Source organism: Stegostoma tigrinum, chromosome 29 (assembly GCF_030684315.1).
Source record: "Stegostoma tigrinum isolate sSteTig4 chromosome 29, sSteTig4.hap1, whole genome shotgun sequence".
Taxonomy (NCBI): domain Eukaryota; kingdom Metazoa; phylum Chordata; class Chondrichthyes; order Orectolobiformes; family Stegostomatidae; genus Stegostoma; species Stegostoma tigrinum.
The window spans coordinates 48,015,917-48,033,906 of NC_081382.1; positions in this window are offsets into that span (position 1 = coordinate 48,015,917).

The following is a 17,990-nucleotide window of genomic DNA, read 5'->3' on the forward strand; positions in this document are numbered from 1 at the left end:
AGGGCAAGAAACAGAGGGCGAGAAACAGAGGGGCTGAAACAGAGGGGCTGAAACAGAGGGCGAGAAACAGAGGGGCTGAAACAGAGGGGCTGAGACAGAGGGGCTGAAACAGAGGGACTGAAACAGAGGGGCTGAAACAGAGGGCGAGAAACAGAGGGGCTGAAACAGTGGGCGAGAAACAGAGGGGCTGAAACAGCGGGCGTGAAACAAAGGGCGAGAAACAGAGGTGCTGAAACAGAGGGGCTGAAACAGAGGGGCTGAAACAGAGGGGCTGAAACAGAGGGGCTGAAACAGAGGGCGAGAAACAGAGGGGCTGAAACAGAGGGGCTGAAACAGATGGCGAGAAACAGACGGCCTGAAACAGTGGGCGAGAAACAGAGGGGCTGAAACAGAGGGCGAGAAACAGAGACCGAGGAACAGAGGGGCTGAAACAGAGGGGCTGAAACAGAGGGCGAGAAACAGAGGGCGAGAAACAGAGAGCGAGAAACAGAGGGCGAGATACAGAGGGCGAGAAACAGAGGGGCTGCAACAGAGGGGCTGAAACAGAGGGGCTGAAACAGAGGGGCTGAAACAGAAGGCGAGAAACAGTGGGCGAGAAACAGAGGGCGAGAAACAGAGGGGCTGAAACAGTGGGGCTGAAACAGAGGGGCTGAAACAGAGGGGCTGAAGCAGAGGGCGAGAAACAGAGGGGCTGAAACAGAGGGGCTGAAACAGAGGAGCTGAAACAGAGGGGCTGAAACAGAGGGGATGAAACAGAGGGCGAGAAACAGAGGGGCTGAAACAGAGGGGCTGAAACAGAGGGGCTGAAACAGAGGGGCTGAAACAGAGGGAGAGAAACAGTGGTCGAGAAACAGAGGGAGAGAAACAGAGGGGCTGAAACAGAGGGGCTGAAACAGAGGGGCTGAAACAGAGGGCGAGAAACAGAGGGCGAGAAAAAGAGAGCGAGAAACAGAGGGCGAGAAACAGAGGGAGAGAAACAGAGGGCGAGAAACAGAGGGGCTGAAATAGAGGGGCTGAAACAGAGTAGATGAAACAGAGGGGCTGAAACAGAGGGCGAGAAACAGAGGGCGAGAAACAGAGGGCGAGAAACAGAGGGGCTGAAACAGAGTGGCTGAAACAGAGGTGCTGAAACAGAGGGGCTGAAACAGAGGGCGAGAAACAGAGGGGCTGAAACAGAGGGGCTGAAACAGAGGGGCTGAAACAGAGGGGCTGAAACAGAGTGTCTGAAACAGAGGGGCTGAAACAGAGGGCGAGAAACAGAGGGGCTGAAACAGAGGGCGAGAAACAGAGGGGCTGAAACAGAGGGCGTGAAACAAAGGGCGAGAAACAGAGGTGCTGAAACAGTGGTGCTGAAACTGAGGGGTTGAAACAGAGGGGCTGAAACAGAGGGGCTGAAACAGAGGGCGAGAAACAGAGGGGCTGAAACCGAGGGGCTGAAACAGATGGCGAGAAACAGAGGGGCTGAAACAGTGGGCGAGAAACAGAGGGGCTGAAACAGAGGGCGAGAAACAGAGAGCGAGGAACAGAGGAGCTGAAACAGAGGGGCTGAAACAGAGGGCGAGAAACAGAGGGCGAGAAACAGAGAGCGAGAAACAGAGGGCGAGAAACAGAGGGCGAGAAACAGAGGGGCTGAAACAGAGGGGCTGAAACAGAGGGGCTGAAACAGAGGGGCTGAAACAGAGGGCGAGAAAAAGAGGGCGAGAAACAGAGGGCGAGAAACAGAGGGGCTGAAACAGAGTGGCTGAAACAGAGGGGCTGAAACAGAGGGGCTGAAACAGAGGGCGAGAAACAGAGGGGCTGAAACAGAGGGGCTGAAACAGAGGGCGAGAAACAGAGGGGCTGAAACAGAGGGGCTGAAACAGAGGGGCTGAAACAGAGTGACTGAAACAGAGGGGCTGAAACAGAGGGCGAGAAACAGAGGGGCTGAAACAGAGGGCGAGAAACAGAGGGGCTGAAACAGAGGGCGTGAAACAAAGGGCGAGAAACAGAGGTGCTGAAACAGTGGTGCTGAAACTTAGGGGTTGAAACAGAGGGGCTGAAACAGAGGGGCTGAAACAGAGGGCGAGAAACAGAGGGGCTGAAACCGAGGGGCTGAAACAGATGGCGAGAAACAGAGGGGCTGAAACAGTGGGCGAGAAACAGAGGGGCTGAAACAGAGGGCGAGAAACAGAGAGCGAGGAACAGAGGAGGTGAAACAGAGGGGCTGATACAGAGGGCGAGAAACAGAGGGCGAGAAACAGATAGCGAGAAACAGAGGGCGAGAAACAGAGGGCGAGAAACAGAGGGGCTGAAACAGAGGGGCTGAAACAGAGGGGCTGAAACAGAGGGGCTGAAACAGAGGGCGAGAAACAGTGGGCGAGAAACAGAGGGCGAGAAACAGAGGGGCTGAAACAGAGGGGCTGAAACAGAGGGGCTGAAACAGAGGGCGAGAAACAGAGGGCGAGAAACAGAGAGCGAGAAACAGAGGTCGAGAAACAGAGGGCGAGAAACAGAGGGGCTGAAACAGAGGGGCTGAAACATATGGCGAGAAACAGAGGGGCTAAAAAGTGGGCGAGAAACAGAGGGGCTGAAACAGAGGGCGAGAAACAGAGAAAGAGAAACAGAGGGCGAGAAACAGAGGGGCTGAAACAGAGGGGCTGAAACAGAGGGGCTGAAACAGATGGGCTGAAACAGAGGGGCTGAAACAGAGGGGCTGAAACAGTGGGCGAGAAACAGAGGGTGAGAAACAGAGGGCGAGAAACAGAGGGCGAGAAACAGAGGGGCTGAAACAGAGGGGCTGATACTGAGGGGCTGAAACAGAGGGTCTGAAACATAGGGCGAGAAACAGAGGGGCTGAAAAAGAGGGCGAGAAACAGAGGGGCTGAAACAGTTGGGCTTAAACAGAAGGGCTGAAAAAGAGGGGCTGAAACAGAGGGGCTGAAACAGAGGGGCTGAAACAGAGGGCGAGAAACAGAGGGGCTGAAACAGAGTGCGAGAAACAGAGGGGCTGAAACCGATGGCGAGAAACAGAGGGCGAGAAACAGAGGGGTGAAACAGAGGGGCTGAAACAGAGGAGCTGAAACAGAGGGGCAGAAACAGAGGGGATGAAACAGAGGGCGAGAAACAGAGGGGCTGAAACAGAGGGGCTGAAACAGAGGGGCTGAAACAGAGGGGCTGAAACAGAGGGGCTGAAACAGAGGGGCTGAAACAGAGGGCGAGAAACAGAGGTCGAGAAACAGAGAGCGAGAAACAGAGGGCGAGAAACAGAGGGCGAGAAATAGAGGGCGAGAAACAGAGGGGCTGAAACAGAGGGGCTGAAACAGAGGGGATGAAACAGAAGGGCAGAAACAGAGGGGCTGAAACAGAGGGGCTGAAACAGAGGGCGAGAAACAGAGGGCGAGAAACAAAGAGCGAGAAACAGAGGGCGAGAAACAGAGGGCGAGAAACAGAGGGCGAGGAACAGAGGGGCTGAAACAGAGGGGCTGAAACAGAGGGCGAGAAACAGAGGGCGAGAAACAGAGGGCGAGAAACAGAGGGGCTGAAACAGAGTGGCTGAAACAGAGGGGCTGATACAGAGGGGCTGAAACAGAGGGCGAGAAACAGAGGGGCTGAAACAGAGGGGCTGAAACAGAGGGCGAGAAACAGAGGGGCTGAAACAGTTGGGCTTAAACAGAAGGGCTGAAAAAGAGGGGCTGAAACAGAGGGGCTGAAACAGAGGGGCTGAAACAGAGGGGCTGAAACAGAGGGCGAGAAACAGAGGGGCTGAAACAGAGGGCGAGAATCAAAGGGGCTGAAACCGATGGCGAGAAACAGAGGGCGAGAAACAGAGGGGTGAAACAGAGGGGCTGAAACAGAGGAGCTGAAACAGAGGGGCTGAAACAGAGGGGTTGAAACAGAGGGCGAGAAACAGAGGGGCTGAAACAGAGGGGCTGAAACAGAGGGGCTGAAACAGAGGGGCTGAAACAGAGGGCGAGAAACAGAGGGGCTGAAACAGAGGGGCTGAAACAGAGGGGCTGAAACAGAGTGACTGAAACAGAGGGGCTGAAACAGAGGGCGAGAAACAGAGGGGCTGAAACAGAGGGCGAGAAACAGAGGGGCTGAAACAGAGGGCGTGAAACAAAGGGCGAGAAACAGAGGTGCTGAAACAGTGGTGCTGAAACTTAGGGGTTGAAACAGAGGGGCTGAAACAGAGGGGCTGAAACAGAGGGCGAGAAACAGAGGGTTTGAAACCGAGGGGCTGAAACAGATGGCGAGAAACAGAGGGGCTGAAACAGTGGGCGAGAAACAGAGGGGCTGCAACAGAGGGCGAGAAACAGAGAGCGAGGAACAGAGGAGGTGAAACAGAGGGGCTGAAACAGAGGGCGAGAAACAGAGGGCGAGAAACAGATAGCGAGAAACAGAGGGCGAGAAACAGAGGGCGAGAAACAGAGGGGCTGAAACAGAGGGGCTGAAACAGAGGGGCTGAAACAGAGGGGCTGAAACAGAGGGCGAGAAACAGTGGGCGAGAAACAGAGGGCGAGAAACAGAGGGGCTGAAACAGAGGGGCTGAAACAGAGGGGCTGAAACAGTGGGCGAGAAACAGAGGGCGAGAAACAGAGAGCGAGAAACAGAGGTCGAGAAACAGAGGGCGAGAAACAGAGGGGCTGAAACAGAGGGGCTGAAACATATGGCGAGAAACAGAGGGGCTAAAAAGTGGGCGAGAAACAGAGGGGCTGAAACAGAGGGCGAGAAACAGAGAAAGAGAAACAGAGGGCGAGAAACAGAGGGGCTGAAACAGAGGGGCTGAAACAGAGGGGCTGAAACAGATTGGCTGAAACAGAGGGGCTGAAACAGAGGGGCTGAAACAGTGGGCGAGAAACAGAGGGTGAGAAACAGAGGGCGAGAAACAGAGGGCGAGAAACAGAGGGGCTGAAACAGAGGGGCTGATACTGAGGGGCTGAAACAGAGGGTCTGAAACATAGGGCGAGAAACAGAGGGGCTGAAAAAGAGGGCGAGAAACAGAGGGGCTGAAACAGTTGGGCTTAAACAGAAGGGCTGAAAAAGAGGGGCTGAAACAGAGGGGCTGAAACAGAGGGGCTGAAACAGAGGGCGAGAAACAGAGGGGCTGAAACAGAGTGCGAGAAACAGAGGGGCTGAAACCGATGGCGAGAAACAGAGGGCGAGAAACAGAGGGGTGAAACAGAGGGGCTGAAACAGAGGAGCTGAAACAGAGGGGCAGAAACAGAGGGGATGAAACAGAGGGCGAGAAACAGAGGGGCTGAAACAGAGGGGCTGAAACAGAGGGGCTGAAACAGAGGGGCTGAAACAGAGGGGCTGAAACAGAGGGGCTGAAACAGAGGGCGAGAAACAGAGGTCGAGAAACAGAGAGCGAGAAACAGAGGGCGAGAAACAGAGGGCGAGAAATAGAGGGCGAGAAACAGAGGGGCTGAAACAGAGGGGCTGAAACAGAGGGGATGAAACAGAAGGGCAGAAACAGAGGGGCTGAAACAGAGGGGCTGAAACAGAGGGCGAGAAACAGAGGGCGAGAAACAAAGAGCGAGAAACAGAGGGCGAGAAACAGAGGGCGTGAAACAGAGGGCGAGGAACAGAGGGGCTGAAACAGAGGGGCTGAAACAGAGGGCGAGAAACAGAGGGCGAGAAACAGAGGGCGAGAAACAGAGGGGCTGAAACAGAGTGGCTGAAACAGAGGGGCTGATACAGAGGGGCTGAAACAGAGGGCGAGAAACAGAGGGGCTGAAACAAAGGGGCTGAAACAGAGGGCGAGAAACAGAGGGGCTGAAACAGTTGGGCTTAAACAGAAGGGCTGAAAAAGAGGGGCTGAAACAGAGGGGCTGAAACAGAGGGGCTGAAACAGAGGGCGAGAAACAGAGGGGCTGAAACAGAGGGCGAGAATCAGAGGGGCTGAAACCGATGGCGAGAAACAGAGGGCGAGAAACAGAGGGGTGAAACAGAGGGGCTGAAACAGAGGAGCTGAAACAGAGGGGCTGAAACAGAGGGGTTGAAACAGAGGGCGAGAAACAGAGGGGCTGAAACAGAGGGGCTGAAACAGAGGGGCTGAAACAGAGGGGCTGAAACAGAGGGGCTGAAACAGAGGGGCTGAAACAGAGGGCGAGAAACAGAGGGCGAGAAACAGAGGGGCTGAAACAGAGGGGCTGAAACAGAGGGGCTGAAACAGAGTGACTGAAACAGAGGGGCTGAAACAGAGGGCGAGAAACAGAGGGGCTGAAACAGAGGGCGAGAAACAGAGGGGCTGAAACAGAGGGCGTGAAACAAAGGGCGAGAAACAGAGGTGCTGAAACAGTGGTGCTGAAACTGAGGGGTTGAAACAGAGGGGCTGAAACAGAGGGGCTGAAACAGAGGGCGAGAAACAGAGGGGCTGAAACCGAGAGGCTGAAACAGATGGCGAGAAACAGAGGGGCTGAAACAGTGGGCGAGAAACAGAGGGGCTGAAACAGAGGGCGAGTAACAGAGAGCGAGGAACAGAGGAGCTGAAACAGAGGGGCTGAAACAGAGGGCGAGAAACAGAGGGCGAGAAACAGAGAGCGAGAAACAGAGGGCGAGAAACAGAGGGCGAGAAACAGAGGGGCTGAAACAGAGGGGCTGAAACAGAGGGGCTGAAACAGAGGGGCTGAAACAGAGGGGGAGAAACAGTGGGCGAGAAACAGAGGGGCTGAAACAGAGGGGCTGAAACAGAGGGGCTGAAACAGAGGGCGAGAAACAGAGGGCGAGAAACAGAGAGCGAGAAACAGAGGTCGAGAAACAGAGGGCGAGAAACAGAGGGGCTGAAACAGAGGGGCTGAAACAGAGGGGCTGAAACAGAGGGGCTGAAACAGTTGGCGAGAAACAGAGGGCGAGAAACAGAGAGCGAGAAACAGAGGGCGAGAAACAGCGGGCGAGAAACAGAGGGCGAGAAACAGAGGGGCTGAAACAGAGGGGCTGAAACAGAGGGGCAGAAACAGAGGGCGAGAAACAGGGGGCGAGAAACAGAGGGGCTGAAACAGAGTGGCTGAAAGAGAGGGGTTGAAACAGAGGGGCTGAAACAGAGGGCGAGAAACAGAGGGACTGAAACAGAGGGGCTGAAACAGAGGGCGAGAAACAGAGGGGCTGAAACAAAGACGCTGAAACAGAGGGGCTGAAACAGAGGGACTGAAACAGAGGGGATGAAACAGAGGGCGAGAAACAGAGGGGCTGAAACAGAGGGGCTGAAACAGAGGGGCTGAAACAGAGGGCGTGAAACAAAGGGCGAGAAACAGAGGGCGAGAAACAGAGGGCGAGAAACAGGGGGCGAGAAACAGAGGGGCTGAAACAGAGGGGCTGAAACAGAGGGGCTGAAACAGAGGGGCTGAAACAGAGGGGCTGAAACAGAGTGCGAGAAACAGAGGGCGAGAAACAGAGTGGCTGAAACAGAGGGGCTGAAACAGAGTGGCTGAAACAGAGGGGCTGAAACAGAGGGCGAGAAACAGAGGGGCTGAAACAGAGGGGCTGAAACAGAGGGCGAGACACAGAGGGGCTGAAACAGAGGGGCTGAAACAGAGGGCGAGAAACAGAGGGCGATAAACAGAGGGGTTGAAACAGAGGGGCTGAAACAGAGGGGCTGAAACAGAGGGCGAGAAACAGAGGGCGAGAAACAGAGGGCGAGAAACAGAGGGCGAGAAACAGAGGGGCTGAAACAGAGGGGCTGAAACAGAGGGGCTGAAACAGAGGGGCTGAAACAAAGGGGCTGAAACAGAGGGGCTGAAACAGAGGGCGAGAAACAGAGGGCGAGAAACAGAGGGCGAGGAACAGAGGGGCTGAAACAGAGGGGCTGAAACAGAGGGGCTGAAACAGAGGGCGAGAAACAGAGGGCGAGAAACAGAGAGCGAGAAACAGAGGGCGAGAAACAGATGGCGAGAAACAGAGGGGCTGAAACAGAGGGGCTGAAACAGAGGGGCTGAAACAGAGGGGCTGAAACAGAGGGCGAGAAACAGTGGGAGAGAAACAGAGGACGAGAAACAGAGGGGCTGAAACAGAGGGGCTGAAACAGAGGGGCTGAAACAGAGGGCGAGAAACAGAGGGCGAGAAATAGAGAGCGAGAAACAGAGGGAGAGAAACAGAGGGCGAGAAACAGAGGGGCTGAAACAGAGAGGCTGAAACAGAGGGTCTGAAACAGATGGCGAGAAACAGAGGGGCTGAAACAGAGGGGATGAAACAGAGGGGCTGAAACAGAGGGGCTGAAACAGAGGGCGAGAAACAGAGGGCGAGAAACAGAGAGCGAGAAACAGAGGGCGAGAAACAGAGGGCGAGAAACAGAGGGCGAGAAACAGAGGGGCTGAAACAGAGGGGCTGAAACAGAGGGGCTGAAAAAGAGGGGCTGATACAGAGGGGCTGAAACAGAGGGGCTGAAACAGAGGGCGAGAAACAGAGGGGCTGAAACAGAGGGGCTGAAACAGAGGGGCTGAAACAGAGGGCGAGAAACAGAGGGGCTGAAACAGAGTGCGAGAAACAGAGGGGCTGAAACCGAGGGCGAGAATCAGAGGGCGAGAAACAGAGGGGCTGAAACAGAGGGGCTGAAACAGAGGAGCTGAAACAGAGGGGCTGAAACAGAGGGGCTGAAACAGAGGGCGAGAAACAGTGGGCGAGTAACAGAGGACGAGAAACAGAGGGGCTGAAACAGAGGGGCTGAAACAGAGGGGCTGAAGCAGAGGGCGAGAAACAGAGGGGCTGAAACAGAGGGGCTGAAACAGAGGAGCTGAAACAGAGGGGCTGAAACAGAGGGGATGAAACAGAGGGCGAGAAACAGAGGGGCTGAAACAGAGGGGCTGAAACAGAGGGGCTGAAACAGAGGGGCTGAAACAGAGGGAGAGAAACAGTGGTCGAGAAACAGAGGGAGAGAAACAGAGGGGCTGAAACAGAGGGGCTGAAACAGAGGGGCTGAAACAGAGGGCGAGAAACAGAGGGCGAGAAAAAGAGAGCGAGAAACAGAGGGCGAGAAACAGAGGGAGAGAAACAGAGGGCGAGAAACAGAGGGGCTGAAATAGAGGGGCTGAAACAGAGTAGATGAAACAGAGGGGCTGAAACAGAGGGCGAGAAACAGAGGGCGAGAAACAGAGGGCGAGAAACAGAGGGGCTGAAACAGAGGGGCTGAAACAGAGGGGCTGAAACAGAGGGCGAGAAACAGAGGGCGAGAAACAGAGAGCGAGAAACAGAGGGCGAGAAACAGATGGCGAGAAACAGAGGGGCTGAAACAGAGGGGCTGAAACAGAGGGGCTGAAACAGAGGGGCTGAAACAGAGGGCGAGAAACAGTGGGAGAGAAACAGAGGACGAGAAACAGAGGGGCTGAAACAGAGGGGCTGAAACAGAGGGGCTGAAACAGAGGGCGAGAAACAGAGGGCGAGAAATAGAGAGCGAGAAACAGAGGGCGAGAAACAGAGGGCGAGAAACAGAGGGGCTGAAACAGAGAGGCTGAAACAGAGGGTCTAAAACAGATGGCGAGAAACAGAGGGGCTGAAACAGAGGGGATGAAACAGAGGGGCTGAAACAGAGGGGCTGAAACAGAGGGCGAGAAACAGAGGGCGAGAAACAGAGAGCGAGAAACAGAGGGCGAGAAACAGAGGGCGAGAAACAGAGGGCGAGAAACAGAGGGGCTGAAACAGAGGGGCTGAAACAGAGGGGCTGAAAAAGAGGGGCTGATACAGAGGGGCTGAAACAGAGGGGCTGAAACAGAGGGCGAGAAACAGAGGGGCTGAAACAGAGGGGCTGAAACAGAGGGGCTGAAACAGAGGGCGAGAAACAGAGGGGCTGAAACAGAGTGCGAGAAACAGAGGGGCTGAAACCGAGGGCGAGAAACAGAGGGCGAGAAACAGAGGGGCTGAAACAGAGGGGCTGAAACAGAGGAGCTGAAACAGAGGGGCTGAAACAGAGGGGCTGAAACAGAGGGCGAGAAACAGTGGGCGAGTAACAGAGGACGAGAAACAGAGGGGCTGAAACAGAGGGGCTGAAACAGAGGGGCTGAAGCAGAGGGCGAGAAACAGAGGGGCTGAAACAGAGGGGCTGAAACAGAGGAGCTGAAACAGAGGGGCTGAAACAGAGGGGATGAAACAGAGGGCGAGAAACAGAGGGGCTGAAACAGAGGGGCTGAAACAGAGGGGCTGAAACAGAGGGGCTGAAACAGAGGGAGAGAAACAGTGGTCGAGAAACAGAGGGAGAGAAACAGAGGGGCTGAAACAGAGGGGCTGAAACAGAGGGGCTGAAACATAGGGCGAGAAACAGAGGGCGAGAAAAAGAGAGCGAGAAACAGAGGGCGAGAAACAGAGGGAGAGAAACAGAGGGCGAGAAACAGAGGGGCTGAAATAGAGGGGCTGAAACAGAGTAGATGAAACAGAGGGGCTGAAACAGAGGGCGAGAAACAGAGGGCGAGAAACAGAGGGCGAGAAACAGAGGGGCTGAAACAGAGTGGCTGAAACAGAGGTGCTGAAACAGAGGGGCTGAAACAGAGGGCGAGAAACAGAGGGGCTGAAACAGAGGGGCTGAAACAGAGGGGCTGAAACAGAGGGGCTGAAACAGAGTGTCTGAAACAGAGGGGCTGAAACAGAGGGCGAGAAACAGAGGGGCTGAAACAGAGGGCGAGAAACAGAGGGGCTGAAACAGAGGGCGTGAAACAAAGGGCGAGAAACAGAGGTGCTGAAACAGTGGTGCTGAAACTGAGGGGTTGAAACAGAGGGGCTGAAACAGAGGGGCTGAAACAGAGGGCGAGAAACAGAGGGGCTGAAACCGAGGGGCTGAAACAGATGGCGAGAAACAGAGGGGCTGAAACAGTGGGCGAGAAACAGAGGGGCTGAAACAGAGGGCGAGAAACAGAGAGCGAGGAACAGAGGAGCTGAAACAGAGGGGCTGAAACAGAGGGCGAGAAACAGAGGGCGAGAAACAGAGAGCGAGAAACAGAGGGCGAGAAACAGAGGGCGAGAAACAGAGGGGCTGAAACAGAGGGGCTGAAACAGAGGGGCTGAAACAGAGGGGCTGAAACAGAGGGCGAGAAAAAGAGGGCGAGAAACAGAGGGCGAGAAACAGAGGGGCTGAAACAGAGTGGCTGAAACAGAGGGGCTGAAACAGAGGGGCTGAAACAGAGGGCGAGAAACAGAGGGGCTGAAACAGAGGGGCTGAAACAGAGGGCGAGAAACAGAGGGGCTGAAACAGAGGGGCTGAAACAGAGGGGCTGAAACAGAGTGACTGAAACAGAGGGGCTGAAACAGAGGGCGAGAAACAGAGGGGCTGAAACAGAGGGCGAGAAACAGAGGGGCTGAAACAGAGGGCGTGAAACAAAGGGCGAGAAACAGAGGTGCTGAAACAGTGGTGCTGAAACTTAGGGGTTGAAACAGAGGGGCTGAAACAGAGGGGCTGAAACAGAGGGCGAGAAACAGAGGGGCTGAAACCGAGGGGCTGAAACAGATGGCGAGAAACAGAGGGGCTGAAACAGTGGGCGAGAAACAGAGGGGCTGAAACAGAGGGCGAGAAACAGAGAGCGAGGAACAGAGGAGGTGAAACAGAGGGGCTGATACAGAGGGCGAGAAACAGAGGGCGAGAAACAGATAGCGAGAAACAGAGGGCGAGAAACAGAGGGCGAGAAACAGAGGGGCTGAAACAGAGGGGCTGAAACAGAGGGGCTGAAACAGAGGGGCTGAAACAGTTGGCGAGAAACAGTGGGCGAGAAACAGAGGGCGAGAAACAGAGGGGCTGAAACAGAGGGGCTGAAACAGAGGGGCTGAAACAGAGGGCGAGAAACAGAGGGCGAGAAACAGAGAGCGAGAAACAGAGGTCGAGAAACAGAGGGCGAGAAACAGAGGGGCTGAAACAGAGGGGCTGAAACATATGGCGAGAAACAGAGGGGCTAAAAAGTGGGCGAGAAACAGAGGGGCTGAAACAGAGGGCGAGAAACAGAGAAAGAGAAACAGAGGGCGAGAAACAGAGGGGCTGAAACAGAGGGGCTGAAACAGAGGGGCTGAAACAGATGGGCTGAAACAGAGGGGCTGAAACAGAGGGGCTGAAACAGTGGGCGAGAAACAGAGGGTGAGAAACAGAGGGCGAGAAACAGAGGGCGAGAAACAGAGGGGCTGAAACAGAGGGGCTGATACTGAGGGGCTGAAACAGAGGGTCTGAAACATAGGGCGAGAAACAGAGGGGCTGAAAAAGAGGGCGAGAAACAGAGGGGCTGAAACAGTTGGGCTTAAACAGAAGGGCTGAAAAAGAGGGGCTGAAACAGAGGGGCTGAAACAGAGGGGCTGAAACAGAGGGCGAGAAACAGAGGGGCTGAAACAGAGTGCGAGAAACAGAGGGGCTGAAACCGATGGCGAGAAACAGAGGGCGAGAAACAGAGGGGTGAAACAGAGGGGCTGAAACAGAGGAGCTGAAACAGAGGGGCAGAAACAGAGGGGATGAAACAGAGGGCGAGAAACAGAGGGGCTGAAACAGAGGGGCTGAAACAGAGGGGCTGAAACAGAGGGGCTGAAACAGAGGGGCTGAAACAGAGGGGCTGAAACAGAGGGCGAGAAACAGAGGTCGAGAAACAGAGAGCGAGAAACAGAGGGCGAGAAACAGAGGGCGAGAAATAGAGGGCGAGAAACAGAGGGGCTGAAACAGAGGGGCTGAAACAGAGGGGATGAAACAGAAGGGCAGAAACAGAGGGGCTGAAACAGAGGGGCTGAAACAGAGGGCGAGAAACAGAGGGCGAGAAACAAAGAGCGAGAAACAGAGGGCGAGAAACAGAGGGCGAGAAACAGAGGGCGAGGAACAGAGGGGCTGAAACAGAGGGGCTGAAACAGAGGGCGAGAAACAGAGGGCGAGAAACAGAGGGCGAGAAACAGAGGGGCTGAAACAGAGTGGCTGAAACAGAGGGGCTGATACAGAGGGGCTGAAACAGAGGGCGAGAAACAGAGGGGCTGAAACAGAGGGGCTGAAACAGAGGGCGAGAAACAGAGGGGCTGAAACAGTTGGGCTTAAACAGAAGGGCTGAAAAAGAGGGGCTGAAACAGAGGGGCTGAAACAGAGGGGCTGAAACAGAGGGGCTGAAACAGAGGGCGAGAAACAGAGGGGCTGAAACAGAGGGCGAGAATCAAAGGGGCTGAAACCGATGGCGAGAAACAGAGGGCGAGAAACAGAGGGGTGAAACAGAGGGGCTGAAATAGAGGAGCTGAAACAGAGGGGCTGAAACAGAGGGGTTGAAACAGAGGGCGAGAAACAGAGGGGCTGAAACAGAGGGGCTGAAACAGAGGGGCTGAAACAGAGGGGCTGAAACAGAGGGCGAGAAACAGAGGGGCTGAAACAGAGGGGCTGAAACAGAGGGGCTGAAACAGAGTGACTGAAACAGAGGGGCTGAAACAGAGGGCGAGAAACAGAGGGGCTGAAACAGAGGGCGAGAAACAGAGGGGCTGAAACAGAGGGCGTGAAACAAAGGGCGAGAAACAGAGGTGCTGAAACAGTGGTGCTGAAACTTAGGGGTTGAAACAGAGGGGCTGAAACAGAGGGGCTGAAACAGAGGGCGAGAAACAGAGGGTTTGAAACCGAGGGGCTGAAACAGATGGCGAGAAACAGAGGGGCTGAAACAGTGGGCGAGAAACAGAGGGGCTGAAACAGAGGGCGAGAAACAGAGAGCGAGGAACAGAGGAGGTGAAACAGAGGGGCTGAAACAGAGGGCGAGAAACAGAGGGCGAGAAACAGATAGCGAGAAACAGAGGGCGAGAAACAGAGGGCGAGAAACAGAGGGGCTGAAACAGAGGGGCTGAAACAGAGGGGCTGAAACAGAGGGGCTGAAACAGAGGGCGAGAAACAGTGGGCGAGAAACAGAGGGCGAGAAACAGAGGGGCTGAAACAGAGGGGCTGAAACAGAGGGGCTGAAACAGTGGGCGAGAAACAGAGGGCGAGAAACAGAGAGCGAGAAAGAGAGGTCGAGAAACAGAGGGCGAGAAACAGAGGGGCTGAAACAGAGGGGCTGAAACATATGGCGAGAAACAGAGGGGCTAAAAAGTGGGCGAGAAACAGAGGGGCTGAAACAGAGGGCGAGAAACAGAGAAAGAGAAACAGAGGGCGAGAAACAGAGGGGCTGAAACAGAGGGGCTGAAACAGAGGGGCTGAAACAGATTGGCTGAAACAGAGGGGCTGAAACAGAGGGGCTGAAACAGTGGGCGAGAAACAGAGGGTGAGAAACAGAGGGCGAGAAACAGAGGGCGAGAAACAGAGGGGCTGAAACAGAGGGGCTGATACTGAGGGGCTGAAACAGAGGGTCTGAAACATAGGGCGAGAAACAGAGGGGCTGAAAAAGAGGGCGAGAAACAGAGGGGCTGAAACAGTTGGGCTTAAACAGAAGGGCTGAAAAAGAGGGGCTGAAACAGAGGGGCTGAAACAGAGGGGCTGAAACAGAGGGCGAGAAACAGAGGGGCTGAAACAGAGTGCGAGAAACAGAGGGGCTGAAACCGATGGCGAGAAACAGAGGGCGAGAAACAGAGGGGTGAAACAGAGGGGCTGAAACAGAGGAGCTGAAACAGAGGGGCAGAAACAGAGGGGATGAAACAGAGGGCGAGAAACAGAGGGGCTGAAACAGAGGGGCTGAAACAGAGGGGCTGAAACAGAGGGGCTGAAACAGAGGGGCTGAAACAGAGGGGCTGAAACAGAGGGCGAGAAACAGAGGTCGAGAAACAGAGAGCGAGAAACAGAGGGCGAGAAACTGAGGGCGAGAAATAGAGGGCGAGAAACAGAGGGGCTGAAACAGAGGGGCTGAAACAGAGGGGATGAAACAGAAGGGCAGAAACAGAGGGGCTGAAACAGAGGGGCTGAAACAGAGGGCGAGAAACAGAGGGCGAGAAACAAAGAGCGAGAAACAGAGGGCGAGAAACAGAGGGCGTGAAACAGAGGGCGAGGAACAGAGGGGCTGAAACAGAGGGGCTGAAACAGAGGGCGAGAAACAGAGGGCGAGAAACAGAGGGCGAGAAACAGAGGGGCTGAAACAGAGTGGCTGAAACAGAGGGGCTGATACAGAGGGGCTGAAACAGAGGGCGAGAAACAGAGGGGCTGAAACAAAGGGGCTGAAACAGAGGGCGAGAAACAGAGGGGCTGAAACAGTTGGGCTTAAACAGAAGGGCTGAAAAAGAGGGGCTGAAACAGAGGGGCTGAAACAGAGGGGCTGAAACAGAGGGCGAGAAACAGAGGGGCTGAAACAGAGGGCGAGAATCAGAGGGGCTGAAACCGATGGCGAGAAACAGAGGGCGAGAAACAGAGGGGTGAAACAGAGGGGCTGAAACAGAGGAGCTGAAACAGAGGGGCTGAAACAGAGGGGTTGAAACAGAGGGCGAGAAACAGAGGGGCTGAAACAGAGGGGCTGAAACAGAGGGGCTGAAACAGAGGGGCTGAAACAGAGGGGCTGAAACAGAGGGGCTGAAACAGAGGGCGAGAAACAGAGGGCGAGAAACAGAGGGGCTGAAACAGAGGGGCTGAAACAGAGGGGCTGAAACAGAGTGACTGAAACAGAGGGGCTGAAACAGAGGGCGAGAAACAGAGGGGCTGAAACAGAGGGCGAGAAACAGAGGGGCTGAAACAGAGGGCGTGAAACAAAGGGCGAGAAACAGAGGTGCTGAAACAGTGGTGCTGAAACTGAGGGGTTGAAACAGAGGGGCTGAAACAGAGGGGCTGAAACAGAGGGCGAGAAACAGAGGGGCTGAAACCGAGAGGCTGAAACAGATGGCGAGAAACAGAGGGGCTGAAACAGTGGGCGAGAAACAGAGGGGCTGAAACAGAGGGCGAGTAACAGAGAGCGAGGAACAGAGGAGCTGAAACAGAGGGGCTGAAACAGAGGGCGAGAAACAGAGGGCGAGAAACAGAGAGCGAGAAACAGAGGGCGAGAAACAGAGGGCGAGAAACAGAGGGGCTGAAACAGAGGGGCTGAAACAGAGGGGCTGAAACAGAGGGGCTGAAACAGAGGGGGAGAAACAGTGGGCGAGAAACAGAGGGGCTGAAACAGAGGGGCTGAAACAGAGGGGCTGAAACAGAGGGCGAGAAACAGAGGGCGAGAAACAGAGAGCGAGAAACAGAGGTCGAGAAACAGAGGGCGAGAAACAGAGGGGCTGAAACAGAGGGGCTGAAACAGAGGGGCTGAAACAGAGGGGCTGAAACAGTTGGCGAGAAACAGAGGGCGAGAAACAGAGAGCGAGAAACAGAGGGCGAGAAACAGCGGGCGAGAAACAGAGGGCGAGAAACAGAGGGGCTGAAACAGAGGGGCTGAAACAGAGGGGCAGAAACAGAGGGCGAGAAACAGGGGGCGAGAAACAGAGGGGCTGAAACAGAGTGGCTGAAAGAGAGGGGTTGAAACAGAGGGGCTGAAACAGAGGGCGAGAAACAGAGGGACTGAAACAGAGGGGCTGAAACAGAGGGCGAGAAACAGAGGGGCTGAAACAAAGACGCTGAAACAGAGGGGCTGAAACAGAGGGACTGAAACAGAGGGGATGAAACAGAGGGCGAGAAACAGAGGGGCTGAAACAGAGGGGCTGAAACAGAGGGGCTGAAACAGAGGGCGAGAAACAAAGGGCGAGAAACAGAGGGCGAGAAACAGAGGGCGAGAAACAGGGGGCGAGAAACAGAGGGGCTGAAACAGAGGGGCTGAAACAGAGGGGCTGAAACAGAGGGGCTGAAACAGAGGGGCTGAAACAGAGTGCGAGAAACAGAGGGCGAGAAACAGAGTGGCTGAAACAGAGGGGCTGATACAGAGTGGCTGAAACAGAGGGGCTGAAACAGAGGGCGAGAAACAGAGGGGCTGAAACAGAGGGGCTGAAACAGAGGGCGAGAAACAGAGGGGCTGAAACAGAGGGGCTGAAACAGAGGGCGAGAAACAGAGGGCGATAAACAGAGGGGTTGAAACAGAGGGGCTGGAACAGAGGGGCTGAAACAGAGGGCGAGAAACAGAGGGCGAGAAACAGAGGGCGAGAAACAGAGGGCGAGAAACAGAGGGGCTGAAACAGAGGGGCTGAAACAGAGGGGCTGAAACAGAGGGGCTGAAACAAAGGGGCTGAAACAGAGGGGCTGAAACAGAGGGCGAGAAACAGAGGGCGAGAAACAGAGGGCGAGGAACAGAGGGGCTGAAACAGAGGGGCTGAAACAGAGGGGCTGAAACAGAGGGCGAGAAACAGAGGGCGAGAAACAGAGAGCGAGAAACAGAGGGCGAGAAACAGATGGCGAGAAACAGAGGGGCTGAAACAGAGGGGCTGAAACAGAGGGGCTGAAACAGAGGGGCTGAAACAGAGGGCGAGAAACAGTGGGAGAGAAACAGAGGACGAGAAACAGAGGGGCTGAAACAGAGGGGCTGAAACAGAGGGGCTGAAACAGAGGGCGAGAAACAGAGGGCGAGAAATAGAGAGCGAGAAACAGAGGGCGAGAAACAGAGGGCGAGAAACAGAGGGGCTGAAACAGAGAGGCTGAAACAGAGGGTCTGAAACAGATGGCGAGAAACAGAGGGGCTGAAACAGAGGGGATGAAACAGAGGGGCTGAAACAGAGGGGCTGAAACAGAGGGCGAGAAACAGAGGGCGAGAAACAGAGAGCGAGAAACAGAGGGCGAGAAACAGAGGGCGAGAAACAGAGGGCGAGAAACAGAGGGGCTGAAACAGAGGGGCTGAAACAGAGGGGCTGAAAAAGAGGGGCTGATACAGAGGGGCTGAAACAGAGGGGCTGAAACAGAGGGCGAGAAACAGAGGGGCTGAAACAGAGGGGCTGAAACAGAGGGGCTGAAACAGAGGGCGAGAAACAGAGGGGCTGAAACAGAGTGCGAGAAACAGAGGGGCTGAAACCGAGGGCGAGAAACAGAGGGCGAGAAACAGAGGGGCTGAAACAGAGGGGCTGAAACAGAGGAGCTGAAACAGAGGGGCTGAAACAGAGGGGCTGAAACAGAGGGCGAGAAACAGTGGGCGAGTAACAGAGGACGAGAAACAGAGGGGCTGAAACAGAGGGGCTGAAACAGAGGGGCTGAAACAGAGGGTGAGAAACAGTGGGCGAGAAAC